At 44.5% G+C, this 12,286-nt stretch overlaps 1 protein-coding gene across 1 annotated transcript in view; it reads left to right on the top strand.

Moving 5' to 3' along the window:
• The window catches only part of NPSR1 (neuropeptide S receptor 1), a 1,074,098-nt gene that overhangs the window by 988,853 nt on the left and 72,959 nt on the right, over positions 1 to 12,286 (top strand). The gene's annotated exons all lie outside the window — the stretch shown is intronic.

The raw sequence follows: 12,286 nt of genomic DNA, 5'->3' as shown, positions 1-12,286 counted from the left end.
ATAATGGAAAAGAGTGGGAAATCGGCCCTACTTAAACCCAAGAGGTGGGAATACATCTCATAACTGGTTGTAGCTTCCCCTTGCAGGCATTATGGCACTAAGGGGAGAAGGTGTGCACTTTCGGGCACAATGCTGGTGCATCCAGGAGTCCAAGGTCATCACAGGACTCCTTGTCAAAGACCATGATCAGAGACTGCTGCAGGGCCAGTACCAGGGCTCCCAATATAAGGCAGAGGCCTGGGACTGTCTCGCCCGTGACCTCACCAGTGCCACTGGCATACCCCAAACTGGGGAGCAGCCAACCTGCCAACCTGAAGCAGTGTAAGGGGGACCTCTTGGTGGAGTGGCTCCAAGAGGCTAGAGCATCAGGGAATGTTCCAGCCATTTGTATCACCCCAGTATGTGTATAATAATTGCCAGCTCAGGTATATCATGGATAGGTATGGCTAAATATTCCTCTTATGTCCCCCACAGCTGCAATGGAATGGGCCGCGAACCAGGAGGCCCACATCAGTTGCCTGGCAAGGTTGTGATGCGAGGCAGGTCAGTAATACTCATGCATTTAAAAGTAGTAGTAAATTAATTGCTTGTATAAAACCCGTATTGTTCAAGGCAAGTACTGCATACACTAGAGAATATCGCAGGAAGAGTCTCATATTGTTTGTAAGTTAATAAAAGAGTAATAGCCTGACAAAACAGGTCTAACTGCTGGACTGCATGTGTATATCCTGGTATCATATGGTAATGTAGATATGCAATCATGTAATAGTACTGTAGTATTAAGCACTGTTACCCACACCGTGCACCATCAATTGAATGTGTAGGAATGATGTATATGACAGGTATAATCCCCAGAGGCCATTTAGTACAACTGAGAGACACATAGACAGTAAACAATGAAAATGCAGACAACAAAAACCGAATAGCACATGCAACTGAGATGTGAACTGTTATTTTGTTAGCACACACAGCCACGGTTCGAATCCCGCCAGTGGTAGTAGTCTGCATACAGAATCATACCCCACAACTGTACAGTTATGTCCAGAATGTCTATTAAAGTGGCCCATATCTGTTGCCTATCAATCTGTCTCCATGGGAAATCAGTGAGATAATCCCAGACTTATAGGCAGCAAACAGGAAATACAACTGATTGACACACAGCTATGAGAACAAAGCTGGCACACTAGCAACTCCCCAATACCTTATGTGACTAAGAAGCCATGTATGTCCCATTTACACCCCAACTTGTCAAGTTGTGCTCAGAGTGTGTACAGTAACAGAGTGAGATGTATGTGCATAATAGTAATATGGAATCTGGTACTGTGTGTGGGAATATTCAGGTAGTGCTAATAAACATTCCTCCCACAGGCCTGTCAGATACCAACACTGTGCCCAGCAATACAAGAATGATATACAGTTGCTCTGAATAATGAGTTATTACACATCACTGTTGCCCACACTGTCCTACAACATATAACTGTCTAGAAAATCTGTATATGACTGTTGTAATACAAGGTCAGAATGCAAAAGTACAGGGGATTAATAAGGCAGAAAGCAGATAGGAGATATACAACGATATCTATATAGCAGACACAACTGTGATGGACAGTGTTTAAGCTGTAGCAGACACAGCCATGGTCTGAATCCTGGGAGTGGAATTAGGCTGCATACAGATTCATACCCCACAACTGTACAGATGAGGCCAGAATGTCCAGTATATGTGCCCATATCTGCTGCCTGTCCCCCTGTCCCCCTGGTAAGTCTATGGGATGATCCCAGATGTTTAGCCAGCAAACAGGGAATACAAGTGATTGTCAAACATCATGAGAACACACCTGTCACTGTAGCAACCCCAGAAACTGTTAGGAGAGTAATATTTCAAGTATGTCCTATCTACACACCCATGTTGTCCACCCTGTGACCAGAGTGTGTACAGTAACAGAGTGACATGTATGTGCATAATACTAATGTGTAATCCGGAACTCTGTGTGGCAACAGTCAGGTAGCGCTAACAAACATTGCCCCCACAGGCACGTTGGATACGAACACTGTGCTGAGAAATACAGACCATTATAACCTGTAGTGGTACTGTTCACTCGCATTGTAGGGAATTGTGAGTGTTGCAGTTTCTCTGCATAATAAAGTATCACTGGTCACTGTCACCCACACTGTGCTAAATAATATAACTGTGTACGAAAGCATGTATATGTGTGTGTCAGGTCACTGAAGGTGGAAGAGGGCAATATTCTAGATATGTCCTGGCACACCAGCATGGGTTCAACACATGGACAGAGTCTGTACAGAAAGAGTTGGATTGCTATGTGCAAAATATCAACCTGGAATCTGGGAGTATGTGTAGAAACAGCTAGTTAGTGTTAACAAACATTCCCTCCACAGGTATACCTGGTAAGAGGTGTATACTGCAGGTAAAAGCGGTTCATGTGTAATGATGATGACAGCCAAATCACTGTCCAAACTAAGGCTATAAGGTAGTGTAGTAATACTTGTAAGGTACAGATAACAGCACTGACTAGGAAAGTAATGTGGACTACAGGAATATACTAGTTGTTAATTGACATATTTCTCTCCCCCCACCATATCTTCAACAATAATCAACATACCCACCCCAACTGGTATGTAATGACTCTGATAATGTCCAATTGTTTGATAAATATTTTCATGGTTCCCATGCATGTGATATATTGAATTATTCCAACATTGGTGGCATGGTGCCATCAATGTACTTGCATGCTGTACTTATCACCACTGTGGTCCCATATATGCATGTGTTCTGTTTGCTATGCAACTGTTCCGTATCTGGTGTCTGGGTTAATGGAAATATCTATGCATGCTGTTATGCCTAACCCTGGAATGTTTTGACTATTACTAACCCACATATGATGATGAAATCTAAACACTATAGCATGCTTGGGAAGGCAGCCACAGCAGACCAACCTGTCCCACCTCAGCTGGCCGTGGCACCGGGCACCAGCATATCTGGGGCCCATCCCCGGACCTCCTTGTCCATTGGTCCTGCACCACCTTTGGGTGGAACCACCTCAGGGGATGGAGCTCGCCCCCCCCAGGAGTGGGTGCAGACAGGCACCTGTCACCCATCACCAGGTCAGGGTCGTGGCACGTAGAGAGATGAACCAGCAGTTCGGTGATCTTCTATGCCAGCTTCAGGGCTGCGTGTCACAATTAGAGAGTCAGCCTGGCTCTGCGACTCAGCCCCCAGCACAGCCACCTTTGGGGCTGTGAAGGTGCAGTTGTGACTGCCCATGGGTGGGGACCTCAGTCCCACTGTTACCACTAGGGGGTTTGTGGGCTTCCGATATCCCAAAACCACTCCCCATCAAGGTATTTACCCTGATATGTGTCATATACCACCCCTTTATGCATCTTGTTTGTCTTGTCTGTTAACCTACCCAACCTACCTCCCCAAATATACCTACTACCCCTCCCCAACATCCCACTCTCACCTGAAAAAAAAAAGGGCAATCTGTTCCCACAAAAAAAATCTCGCCCCATACATAACTGTCCATTCCACACATGTGTCCACTGGACACATGTAATCTGGTCTAATTGGCATCGCAACTTATTATTGTTGTCCTCACTCCTCTCCCAGGGGTTTGAGTGTCCAAATCTACCTCCAAATTCAGTATATATGCAGAGCTGATGCTGTAGAAGAAATGGGTAGCTATGGACCTCCCTACACCCTTTATGCACATCCCTTGCTATTTTCCCTACTGTCTTTCCCTCTTTGTGCTTCTTTTTTCACCACTTTCCTATCAACCCTTTTTTCTTTTCTTTTAAAGAAATTAGCATGGGGTAAGCGGGAGTAAGCACTTTTAAGCAGCAGTAAGCAGATTTAAGCCTATTTGCATGAAGGTAAGCTATGCATACACAGGTTAAGCAATTCAGAAGCTAACAGAGTATAGGAAACTGTAACCGGAAGTTAGCAGTGCTTACCTCCACGCAAACCGGCGCAAACCCACTTACAACTGCTTTAAAGTGCCTTAATCACGCTGTTTCCAATGGCCCAATTTCTGCAAAGCAATAAAATAAACAGCCACTGTAATGCTTGAACCCAGGACCCTGCATACCATAGACAAAGTGATTTACCACTAACCCATGCTAGATATACATAACTCTGATGTTTTCAAAAACATATCATCCAGCCCAGTCATGCAACAGTACAGTGAATGTATTCCAACATTTAGATGTATATGTGTATGTAAATATATTAATATCTAAACAGATACAACATATCTATATATATATATACATATATATATATATATATATATATATATATATATACATATATATATAAATATACATGAACATATATACATGCAAATGGCTACATCGACAGGTATTTATATCTACACCTATATGTCTACATATACATAGCAAGTTACATATATGTAAGCAGATATATATCTATGTAGGTATATTCAGACATAGTTATATATATGTAAGCAGATATATATATATATATCTATATAGGTATATATGGCCATACATCTGTAGATAACAATGGTAGATTAACTAAAACATATATGTCCACATGCATCGTTAATGGGGTTGAGAGGCCCCAGACAATATATGTCTTGTACGAATAGGTATACCCTCTGAACAGCCAAACATGTCTGCCCTGCAATACACTACCAAGTGTTGCAGACCCTATAACCAGGACCTGACACGACATGGGCACAAGATGTTAACAGTACTACATCCCACCTGTATGATATCAGGCTGGTATTGGTAACATATCTTGCAGTACAGTCTGACTCCCATAGGAAATGTAAAATGTGGAAGCTATCAACATCCCCAGGATACATATCTACAGACACATATATGCAGATACAGATATGCATATTTATATATTTATATATATATATATATATATATATATATATATATATATATATATATATATATGACTAGACATACACAAGTAGAGATATGTACAGTAACATACAAATGAAGAAGGTACACACAATATGGAACAGCCACTATGCCAACAGTTAACACCTTAACAACTGGGCACTGTACGGGCCACTCATACAAATGACAGTCATTACCTGCAACATATACCCACAGAGAGGTCATTGGATAAAACACCACACACTGATTTGCAGAAATAGAAAACCTTTATTTGTGTACTATTACAGTTTTATATGCCATGTCATATAGCTGTTCAGACACTGACATCCATTTAAACAGAGTAATGCGACTGTGAAACAGTTATACTAATACAGTAGTCTGGAAAGGTTCACAACTGTTGCTGTCCAGGCCAAGCCCTTCAAATTGTACAATAGTAAAGACAGACTGGGCCACAGGATACCAAACAATCAACAGTAAGTAATGCAGGTGAATAGTTCAGTAGCTTCTATCTACACTCTGTATAAAATTAATAGGTGGTAAAGACTTCAGTTGACCAAATGGGATGTAACTGTTACATAACAAGGCATAACTGACACCATTACAAGCACACTGACAAACAGAACAGTCTGTATGTCAGGAGGCAGTAGGCCTGCATTAACCCAATGTATGTAAGTAATGTAAATATAGGTGAATTGTGTGGTACTGTACATCCAGATACCTTAAGGCAGCTCACCCCTGATACCCACACATTTTGTAACAGCCTATGTTATTTATGGTGCATCCCCCCCATACTCAGTAATAAAGGGCCATATACCACTGTTACATACACTGGCCTCTGGAGTGCATAAGGGCATACATGTATTGTGTAGGTGAAGCCCACACATATATGGCCCTAGCCCCACAGTATGTGTGAGGGATACAACAGCAGTGGACTGATGGCAGCAATGGCAGCATGATATACTCACAGCCCACTACAGAACAACCCCTGACAGCATGTCATATGTGCAAAAACTTGGTATGTATGTGGAGAACGAGGCTGGAACACAGGCCCATATGTGGAAAACTGTTGCCATACACTAAGCAAGTCACTGGTGTTACAGGATAGTCTGCAACATACAATTAGTCAAGGAATTGAGGTTAGAAACATACATGGATGTAGCCATGTACTGATAGCACTCAACACACACACACTGCCAGTGAAATATCTGACACAGGACCTATTTGCTGGACAGACAAAACATGATAGGCACACATCTGGCCACCAAGAGGATAGGCCCACAGTTGAGAGCTATGCAGACAGACTGCATTCCAAGGTAAACTATTATGTACACACACACACCATGTAACACCAGTACTATACAAAGAATAACACAACTCTACTCACACTATGTCTGTAGTTCTGGAACCTCCTACAAATATGTAGCTGGCCTGAGTGTAAGAGGTATTTCTACCTGCTGTCTGTAACACTGATGCCCACACGCATGAAGGATGTCCATCACACAGGAAAGGTAAAGGGACCACACCCACATGATGTAGGGATTTACAGTAGGTGGTTGCAATGACAGCGGTAATTGGAAGTACTACACAGCAAGCTGCATGGAGTTAGCAAGTGGAGGACACTGATTGGTGCAAAGGCCATCACCCGATCATGTACATCACCTAATAAAGCCAGGAGAGAGAGAGAGAGAAACAAAATAGACAAATCTTCTAAATAACAGCCTAGGTCAAAGGCATTTAGCCAGCTATCATTCAACAAGACATCATTCCCACAACAGGTATGTAAAGTATATATACATGTAATAGAATGTAGTACCTGGTCCATCATAATGGGGTAGATGATGTGGAATGATTTATATGTGCCATCAGGTGTTGTTGTGATGAGGTTCAACTGAACAACTGCTATGGAAAATAGTGTCTGTCCCTGTAGGTAGTGGGCCATAGCTGTCAACTGTGCAGGTAAGCACTGACAGACAAGATATAAGCCATCATATTGTGCGTTGTGTAATGGGAAGTATGTATATTATGGGGCCAATAGCTGGTGGTGGAAGCAATGACATTATGATGGACATGTGGAAGCCATGGCCCACCACTGGCAGGATATTCAGGTTAATCGGTAATGTAGCATGCTGTAATGCCATAGGTGTGTAATAGGGTTACCTGCAATTGGGTCCTACATATACCCCCTAATGTTATGCCATGTCCATATTTGGCACCTGTTTCTGTTGTAGCAAGGCAGAACAGTTCAGCTGTGCAGGAAGGTGTTGTGAGATTGTGGAGATTATGTCTGAATGTACCCCACATATAGGTATGCATATGTGTACATATGTCACATATATAATATATAAAGATATATATGTATATTAGCATGTATTTCCAGAAATATATATATACCCATGTGTAGACATATATATGTGCAAATATATCACATATATCTACACATATATAGATATATACCTATATACACATGTCTACATATATACAAACACATGCATAAACATATATGTATGCAAAGACATGTCCCTTATATTACTACCACAGTGATGCATGCTATGTGTGAGGCACCAGCACACATAGCAATACAGACAGATATGTAGAGTTGGCAGTGTGTGCACCATGGATGGGTATGTCACATGTTAATCCCTTGTTGGGACAACATTGCTCCTGTCTGTGAAGTATGCAATGGGAAAACACATGTGGAGGTGGTCAGGGTTAGTAGATACAGAGGACAGTCTACAGAGGTGGAATGTGGCACATGTGGTGGATAAACACCGTGGATGGTGTGTGTGGTCTGTGATGTGGATGCCCCATGGGCCCCAATATGGGCACAATGGGAACAAGCCTCCCACCCACTGCTACTCACAACAGCAGTCCACATCCTGAAGGTGCCTGGTCTGGAGGCTGAGCAGGAGGAGCATGTTGGCCCTGTGAATGTGTACTGGGTGCCTCAGACTGATGTAGCACATCCCTCATGTGTCTGTGGAGCCCAGTATGGAACAGACCCTAGACCTGAGCTTAGGGGACAGGAACATGTCTGTGTGTGCCCTGATGGGGGGGAAACATCCCCTGGGTGGTTCCACCTGATGGTATTGCTGGAACAGTACATGAGGAGGCCCCAGGTTGGAACACACATGTGATGTGGCTAGGTATCATGGGCAGATGGGTTTGGAGGGGTGGATCTGCTGGCCAATAGAACATATACATGTTATTGTGTCACTGTTTTAGAATATATTTTGGTAATAATAGTCTACACAATCCCAGTACATGTCCAACAGCATGCATGGCCATCTCCAATAACACAGAATGGCAGATGTACAACAATCTCAGAGCAGCCATACCACTGGCATATACAGAACCATAGTGGCCCTGACAATGGCATGCAGGTGAATAGTCTGTAACAGGCCAGCAATTATAGCGTCCACACAGGGGACACTATCATTGCTGGCCTGTTACAGCAATGATAGTGTCCATACAGGGGACATCGCTACAATCACATAGCAGAAGGTGTGGTACAATACAATATCTGTCCAACCAGTAGGTAAGCTGTAGCCATACCTAATGAGTTGTATGTACAGTTTGTTGAAGCTGATATGGTGGGGGGGTGACAGAGATGTGTATTATGAACTGTGGTAACCTTGCTGTATGAGTTGCTCAGACCTGTTTCCATCTTTATGTCTTTCAGCCAAGATGGCACATGCTCATTTGCCCACCTATTCCCTTGCAGAGAATGAAGTGTTGATAGCACACACGATCCATCACTATCCAGTGTTGTTTAGCAGGACCGCACATGAGCAGCAGGAGTGGACCGCCCTGTGGAACGACCTAGTCCACAGGGCCAATGATGTCAGACTGCACAGCCGCAGTTATGAGCAGGTCCGGCATTATTGTACTGACCTGCTTCGCAATGCCCGTCAGCGTGCTGCTGTAGTCCAGGGATCACCTCACCATGGGAGGGCCATGCCATTCATCCCCCTGACATGTGTGGAGGAGATCCTGGCCAGCCTCATGGCACCTGCTCGTGTGGACAGCCAACAACCACTGGACTCCTTTGTGGAGGTGGGTGTCACCCACATACCAGTCGTGGAGCATGCAGGTAAGGACACAGGGCACATCTGTAGACCACTGTTGTGTATAGATCCGCATTGGTACAGGTAGATCATGCATATCTGACATATCATAGATATATTGTGTTGCTGCATTGTAGTGATAAACAGATGTCCAGATGTGGTAGTATCATGGGAATGTACCATTGATGTATGGTAATACTGCACCTACCCTGTAGCACTGCCACAGGTGTGGCCACTGACATTGCACCTCTCACCCTCTTATATAGGTCCCTCCTGGATACCACCAAGGCAGAATCCTGTGGTGGTGAGTATGTTTTATGTAGATCCTTGCCAACACACCGGGCATGTAATGGTGATGGTATATTCCATGCATACGTCTAACACACCTACCCTGAATGTATGCTGTACATGTGCATGTATTGTTGCTGTGAAATGCATGGTCTCACAGGGGTGACCAGGATGGTTAATTGGAAGGGTATGCATGATAACTAACATCCTGTCATTGAGGAATGTGTCCACAGGGAGTAACATACTGGTGGTAGACATGGCCTACAGTAGTGACCTGTTCAGAACAACACACATATACAGTGCAACACCAGTGTTGCCAGTGTTCTACAGGTACACTGGCAACTGTTGCAGAGATACTCTATGGCATAAGGCATTACAATAGTCCACATTATCAGCTGGGTCTAGGCTGCAACATATGGTGTTCATTGTATGGGACACTGCAAAGTGACACACATATGTAGGGCTTACTTGTCATGCATTGATAAAAGCTGAAGGAGCGGGGTTCTCAGCATGACACACCAGTGCACTGCAGCAGGGATCTTAAGGATGGTAGGAATGGCTCTATCTGCACATAGTCAGGTTCAGGACCTGTGGCAGCCGTAACCCTACCCACACAGCAATAGTGACAGCAGTGTGTGAACACCATGGGATGTGCACATGAGCAGACCTTGCAATCATGCAGAATTGGGGGACATGTGTAAGGCAGACTAAACATACACTGTCAAATTCAGATGGCCCACGCCTGTATACCCCTGCCAGGAGCAGTGACTGCTGTAGTATACACAACAAGATGTGCGACAAACTGTCATGATAAGGGTGTGCACACCTATGCCCACATGGTGTGTATGCATTGTGGTCAGCAGCCGCACACCTAACACAATCTGTAGACACTGCATGTGAAAGTAAAGGACATATGTCACATATCGGGCTCGTGTACTGCTAAGATATGCGGTGATGTGGTCCCATGGCAAATCAAGGATGTGTGTGTATAAATCAATAAAGGTGTGTACACCCCCCATAGCCACGGTATGCCCTGATGGTTGTCAGTGTAAGAGTATTGCAGTGGTCATACATGGTCTGTTGATGCTGACAGCTGTAAATCAGGCATTAAGCATTCACCAATGACAACTGTCCACATATCATCTCAGGTATGTGTTGCTGAAAAACATAGTGGCTGTAAGAAGTAAAGGTGACATAACTGACACAGTAATACACATTCCACAATGGGTTGTACACCTGTGATTTGTGGTGCACAGTACATGGCAGGGTGCAGAACAGGTGCACAGCAATACTGTGTACATGGGTGCAATGATATCCAGGGGAAGCAGCATCACCTAGTGACACAGCACATGCATCACACACATGTAAACTGTTGCTAGCATGGATTGACTATAGCTAAACTGCATACTGTTCTGTACCATATGCTCTGCATGTTGGAAAATGGGTAATAGGAGGACTGTGTGTACTATCAGTGTGCAACCTCACCTGTATGTGTGTGTATGTGCATCCTGGTGGTTAGTTAGTTTGTCTGCAGGGTCACTCTGGTGAAGTGGAGGGAGGTAGATGCATGTAGGATGTGTGTGTGTGCATGTGTGTGTTTTTGTGTGTGGCCATGTATGCACATGTGTGATTGTGGGGTGTTCATACGGCTGTTCCTCCCTTTGGGACCATGCAGTACATGGACATGAACTGCCACATTACACACCAGGAATACCTGTCATGTGTGTAATCACAGGACAGCAAATAGTATAATATGGTCTGTAGCATGTAACAGGCATCCAGAAGGAAAGTAGACACCAGATGCACCCTTAGTATTGCATTCAGCAGAGAGGTCACCCACAGCACATGTATGCAGCACTACAGATGCATTGGGGAAGTACTAGTCAACACCAGCGAGTGTATCCAAATATCACAGTTGCCACATGATAGGCTGAAGGAGCAGTATATCTGGCATGTACTGAGCATTACATACACATGACACACCAATGCGAGATATTATGGAAAAAACATAGTAGCCCACACATATAAGGGCCATGACATAATTTCCGGGCATACAGAGGGTGCATACCGCATGACAGCAGTGAGGTCATGTAAATCCACTACACACAGGTCAGGCAGGTAAAGTAGCAACAGGCCTTGTGTTGTGGCCACTTGTGTGGGCATTTTGAGGACTGTGATGTTAATGAGTGGTATCAATGTGTGTATGTTAACAAGTGTGATGCAGGATGGACATATACGTGAGACTGTCTGTAAAGCCATGGACAGGTAGGTATTACGGAGGTGTGTGTGTGTGTGTGTGTGTGTGTGTGTGTGTGTGTGTGTGTGTGTGTGTGTGTGTGTGTGTGTGTGTGTGTGTACTGTTAGGCAATGCTGTACAGCTTTTAAAGTGCGCTTATTATTTTCCCCCACAGGTGGGTCAGGGTTCCTCCTGCATGCATTCTGATGTTGGTGTCCATACAGACACCGAAGATGATGATAGCACTGTTGAGGCACAGGTGGGGTTGTCAGGGGCCAACATTGCGACAACATTTGACATCCCCCTTTTAGCCACCCCAACCCTGCACACAGTTTCAGTGCATACACATACCCCATGACCAGTGGCCATAGCAGAGGAACAATTGGTGTTTGTTGGAGTGCACAGGGAAGTGTGGTAACCATACCTACTATGTCCAGTCACAGCAGTCATAGCCAGATGGCTGGCAGGGCACCGCATAGGTGGATGTCCCAGGGTGCTCATGTTAGGGCCGCTGGAAATCATGCCCCTGGCATAGGCGACATAGCTGGTACCAGCAGGCACATGTTTCAGGCTGTAATGGCGGTGCAGGCACATACTGAACATTACACCAGACAGGACCTGAGGCTGCAGAGGGCTTTTCTCGCATCTGTAAGTGACAACCTCCGTGAACTGTTGGGTGCCATCCATGCTTATACCGAGCACATGGACAGATGGCATGATGACATGATGGCCCTCATCAGCCGTGGTGTGTCAGTACTTCAACATGTGGTGGGGATGTGGCAACGCTTGCGTGAATGTGGGCCAG

Source organism: Protopterus annectens, chromosome 3.part0 (genome assembly GCF_019279795.1).
Source record: "Protopterus annectens isolate FY-2018-M chromosome 3.part0, PAN1.0, whole genome shotgun sequence".
Taxonomy (NCBI): Eukaryota; Metazoa; Chordata; order Ceratodontiformes; family Protopteridae; genus Protopterus; species Protopterus annectens.
The sequence above is the reverse complement of the archived record's forward strand: the minus strand, read 5'-3'. Positions and strand labels throughout refer to the sequence as shown.